Here is a 5755-nt window from a genome sequence, read left to right on the forward strand (position 1 = left end):
GGGCTTTTATTATTAGAATAATATTTTATTATTGAAAGTATCACATGTGTCCCCCATTGACCCCAGACAGCTGGCCAGCCACCACCACCCATCAGGGCTCCATGTGTAAATGATGAAAACTCTCCAATGTGAGAGGCTGAGAAACAGGTTTTTGCACACGCACAGCAGGGAAGCTGAGGGAAATGTGTGCTTTCAGGAGGCAGCTGTGTGCTTGTGAGAGTGGCAGCAAGTTAGAGACAGAAGCTGAGGCCACAGCATCCAGCCCAGCCCCTCCTGCCTTCTCACATGCATATGTTAGAGTTTTGTGGAGGATCTGATTGAGGAAATTAACAAGGAGAACCTTTCAGCTTCAAAATAAAAGCTTCATCCAATGCAAATTCTTAATCCCAAACCCCAGAAAGGCAACATGGTCCACGGCCGGTGAAGGGGAGCTAGAGGAAGTCCAATCAGTGTGCCTCTTCGGGAGCACCCCTGGGTCCTCAACAAAACCTCAGGAAGGAGGATTCACAATCCTGGAAGCTGCCCCCAAAGGAATGGGGTCAGAGTGACCGGTCTCAGGAAAGGAGGGAGGGTGGAGTTGGGGGGGTGGTCAGGACAGGATCCCCTGTGGCCAGCATTCTTGAGTCCTTTCCATCTGGGGCCAGCCCTTTGGATCACAAGGTCAGGCATGCAGCCCAGGTCACAGCTGCACCTGATATGCAGACTCCATGCAAATGGGGCTTTTCTCCTGCTCATAAAAGGGGGCCCTTGCCAAGCATGTTGGGGAGACACCCAGAACCCAAGAGCCTGAGTCAGCACTCCAGCAGATCCACCATGGACTTGGTGCCAAGTTGCGTTTTCCTCCTGATCATTTCTCAAGGTCATTGTCAGGAGTGGGGAGTGCTGAGCCCTGAACCTGTGCCTGTTTGTGCTTCCATGTGATTCTAAGTCACCCTGTGTCTCTGTGTTTGCAGGTGTCCAGTGTGATGTGCAGCTGGTGGAATCTGGGGGAGGACTGGTGCAGCCTGGGGGGTCTCTGAGACTCTCCTGTGCAGCCTCTGGATTCACCTTCAGTAGCTATGGCATGCACTGGGTCCGCCAGGCTCCAGGGAAGGGGCTGGAGTGGGTATCAGCCATTAGTGATGGTGGTAGCACATACTACGCTGACTCAGTGAAGGGCCGCTTCACCATCTCCAGAGACAACGCCAAGAACACGCTCTACCTGCAAATGAACAGCCTGAAAGTTGAGGACTCGGCCGTGTATTACTGTGCCAGACACAGTGAGGGGAAGTCAATGTGAGCCCAGACACAAACTTCTCTGAATAGATGATAGCAGGACTGGGCTACAGCAAGCTCCCTGGACATAAGAGGGCGCTCAGAGTCACTAAACACAAGGACCATCACAGCAGCAGGTGCAGTTGGACGTTTGCGTTGTTTCCTGTGTGGTTTCCTCCTCATGTCACATTTTCCCTCAGGGAACCTCTGGGTCCAGATTCTTTACTGACATCTGAGTCTCTAGTGAGAAAAGTCCATTGTGAAGAGAGACAACCTTCTCACGTGAACAGAAGGTAGAGAGCCTCTTTCATGCACACAGTGCCATAATGAGTTCTAACATCGAATCTTCTGACCAATGTCACTTGCATCCAAAAAGAGGCTCTAAGGACTCAACAGTGCAGCTCTCTGCATGCTGGACCATGGGCACAACATGTGTGTGACCCCAAAGCTACAGAAGAGGGACCCACAGGGTGATAGTCCCTGCCTTGTCATCATGCTCACAGCACCCTGAGTCGTGGACACCATGCAGAATCAGAGGCATAAACAGCAGATGAACTTGAGGAGGTTGTCCCTCATCAAGAAACTTGAGACAAGACTGACTGGTTGGCCCGTGGAAAGAGAGCAATTCCTGTCCCAAAGTGTCCAGCTCCCCAGGTCTCCCTGTTGAGTGTACTTTTCCAAAAGCCGCTGGTCAGTGTCTGTGTTCTGTGTGTTCATTTGAAGTTCCCAGAACTCTGAAGCCTGTCAGAAACCCGTCCCTCCTTGAGCTCTGGGATCGGAGGCATTTCTCATGATCTCTGTGCCCCAGTCACCTGACAGGGGAGGCTGGCAGCACAGAGGAACCTCAACAGGGGAGGCTGGCAGCACAGAGGAACCTCAGCTGAAGCTCTGTGAGCAGTGCAGAAACTTGACTGGATTTTGCAAAATCAGGAAAACCAAAGGCATTGCTTGGATGCTCTTTTACATCTGTATCATTTTATATTGTCTGACTTTATAACACATTTGAAGACAAGCTTGAAGAAAGATTTTTGGTCTCCAGTATGTCAATGATGCTTACCTTTTATGAAATGAATGAATTGAATTTGTATTCCACCATTTAGTAGAATATACAAAAAAGCTAATGAGGTTTGTATCACCATCTATAGAAACAGATCAGTTTGATTACTATTTTGCAACCTCTCTCCTTGTTTAATTTGCTATGTCATCAAAATTGGAGGAAAATATTTTTTAACAAATTACTTTTTAATAAAAAAAGAAAACTCGCCGAAACCGGTTTGGCTCAATGGATAGAGCGTCGGCCTATGGACTGAAGGGTCCCGGGTTCGATTCCAGTCAAGGGCATGTACCTTGGTTGCGGGCACATCCCCAGTAGGGGGTGTGCAAGAGGCAGCTGATCGATGATTCTCTCTCATCAGTGTTTCTACCTCTCTATCCCTCTCTCTTCCTCTCTGTAAAAAATCAATAAAATATATTTTAAAAAGAAAAAAAAAGAAAACTATGATTTCTTATCTGATTTTCCCTGTGTGTGGTAGATGGAGAAAAGGCAGCAATGAGCCACCAGTGGTTAGAAGTCAAATGAAAAAGAAAATGGACTATGGTCCCCCATTTTACATACAACAACACAAAATGAGCAAAAATTGAGGGGGGGAAAGGTCCTTATGTTTGTACTAAAACCATATCTTTAGAAAATGAGGAGAATAAGAATAAGTGAGCAAATGATTGTGATGATGATGTTGACAATGATGATGGTGGTGGTGGTGGTGGTGATGATAGATTTGTAAAGGAATCTTGGTCCAATGTCTTGGTGGGTATCTGTCCTTTCCCACCAGTCTGTCACTGGCTTTTTCAAAGGCAGGTGCCAACTTAGAGTTGGGCCATTGGGGTCTCAATCCCTAATGGCATCTGAAGAGGAGGCACCTGCACTGTTTACTTATAAGAAGTCATTGTGTTTGGACAACCACTATGTCCATAGAAAATGAGAAGAGTGATAAGTAAGCATGTTGTGATGATGATGATGATGTTCATGGTGATTGCAATGAATATGATGGACTGAGACAGGAGCCATGGTCTAATGGAATGAAGGCTCCTCATACAGACACACCATCACCTTGGCTCCTCCAGTGAGGAATGTCCATTCTTCCCAGTGATTGTGGAGAGATTCCATGAATGGGAACACAATGAATTATGCAACTTGGGTGATTCATGTTGAGACCATGTCGTTACTCAACACAAATGTGTCCAAGTGTGAACACCTTGCACCTGGGAAGAGGTTACCTTCTAGAACAGAGACCCTGTGAGAATGTGCCTGTAGGAAACAGGGTCCCCTTCCCACCAGTTTACAGTGACAGGCTCCTCATTTCTCTTGATCCCTGCCTGCATGACCTTTAACACTTCTATTTCAATCAACTCCTGCTCATCATTATTCAGGTGTTTCCTAGGATGTTGTAAGCTGTGTCTATGATGCTCTGCACTTCCTTCTGGGCCTTCACTGGAGGAAGGCTTTAAACACACATATCCAGGAACTCTCTGTCCATGAACATCAGGAACGTTTCTGTCAGGTGACTCAAATCCCGTCCAGCTTCCTCCCCTCACCCAGTTCCATAGTCATGTCCACATTGATGGGTAGTTTCCCAGCAGCGCTCCCCTCTGGTACCAGAACCTGCTCCCATCCCTGTGGCTGCTGTAGCCAATCCACATGGACAGTGGAGGCCCAGCATTTTCTGGGAAATTATTTGTAAAATCACCCAAAACATATGCCAATAAATAAAATACTGATGTATTATTGAACTTTAATAAAAGCAAAACATTTGTCCCACCAAGAATTTCATCAAGGATATTGACAAGCTTAGCATGAGATTATATATTGGAATCATGTGGCTGATGGGAGAATGTGTGTATTACACATGAAGGATGTTGTATGTTATGGGGGAGACCCACCAGCATCTGAACACAGTGACCTCCCAGGGGAAGGGCAAGAGGGAGCCTGAGAAGGAGGGAATCCTCTCAGGGTTGAAGTTCCCTTTCCTGTGAGAAATTCTATAGCAGAATTCTCCTCAGTCCCCTCCCTCTGAACCCCAACATCACTGATGACACTCGACTGAGAAAACAGGTCAATCTCCTTCCATCATTTCAACATATGAATGCTTCTATGTAGTGCACATACATATAATTTTATTTCATGTCTTCTCTCCATGACTCTTTCTGATGGAACTATGTGGTGTCTCTGAAGTAGGCCATGCACTGTCAGAAGGGAAGAGTGTGCATAGAAAGCTGCAGACACACTCACCAGATTTCCTGTTTCAAGAATCATAGGTATCTCACCTTTCTGTGCTAGGAAGGTAGTTTCTCATGTCAAAGGAACAATGTAAACTAAGATGTAAGATGCTGAGAGTGGCTGTCATTTATTTTGATATTTTGAACAAGGGTAGAATTTATATAAAATTACAGACAACAAATTTGGAAATGGTGGATAGACTAGGGTGTTAAGATTCAGAAACTCGCCTAACAAATGCTAATCTCATTAAATCTGTTTGAAAGATGCCTGAGAAGTGAAAAGTGTGACCTGCTCATCTATCCACCATTTCTCCTCATGCTCAGGAAGTCTAGGCTAAGCTTTGACTAGAATCCAATGAGTCTCATGACCCATGGGGTTTCTGAGCCGATTACCTGGTGAATGAGGTCAAAGGAACAGAGGTCCTCACACAGGCCCCAGAATGACCAGGGAAGCCTGACCTTAATCCCTCTACTTATAGGAAAGGCTGTCCCACGTGCAAATTTCTGTTCAACTTCTAGGATACATCCTCTCCTGGGCTGTGCAGGCTCACAGCTCTCTCCTCACTCAGCGCCCAGGTCTCTGGGAAGGCAGAGCTGTATAGAAGAACATGAGAATGCTGGATCTTCTCCTGTGTCTGCTGACAACCGCGCAGGTGAGGGTCTCAGGGATCAGGGTGGGGTCATGGGATGGCTATGACTGCAGGTGACTGACAGGACTGATGCTCCTTGTCCCCAGGTGGCCTGTCCCAGGTGCAGATGCAGGAGTCGGGCCCAGGACTGGTGAAGCCCTTGCAGACCCTCTCTCTCACCTGCACTGTGTCTGGGGACTCAGTCACCAGCAGTTACTGGTGGAGCTGGATCCACCAGCCCCCAAGGAAAGGGTTGCAGTGGATGGGGGAATGGTCAGAAGGCATAAGGTACAACCCAGACTTCCTGCTTCGCATGTCCATCACTGCTGACAAGTCCAGGAACCAGTTCTCCCTGCAGCTGAGCTCCGTGACCACTGAGGACATGGCCATGTATTACTGTGCAAGAGACACAGTGAAGGAAGTCAGTGTTAGCCCAGACACAAACCTCCCTGAGGAGGCAGCAGGGCTGGGCTGCAGAGGGAGTCCTGGACACCAGGGGGCGCTCATGGCCCACAGCACAGAGAGCAGCCCCAGGAGCAGGGGCAGAGGGAGGGAGAGGGAAGGGAATTCCTATTGGGCTCAGGGATTTCCTGTCAAGC

At 47.7% G+C, this 5755-nt stretch overlaps 1 gene segment (V, D, J or C); it reads left to right on the forward strand.

The window, feature by feature from the left end:
• The first annotated feature begins 767 nt into the window (after window positions 1-767).
• On the forward strand, window positions 768-2084 carry LOC311628637 (immunoglobulin heavy variable 3-23-like). The segment is given in 2 exons: window positions 768-859; window positions 954-2084.
• The last annotated feature ends 3671 nt before the right edge of the window (window positions 2085-5755 follow it).

This window comes from Pipistrellus hanaki, assembly GCF_964339955.1.
Source record: "Pipistrellus hanaki genome assembly, chromosome: 1".
NCBI classification, from domain to species: domain Eukaryota; kingdom Metazoa; phylum Chordata; class Mammalia; order Chiroptera; family Vespertilionidae; genus Pipistrellus; species Pipistrellus hanaki.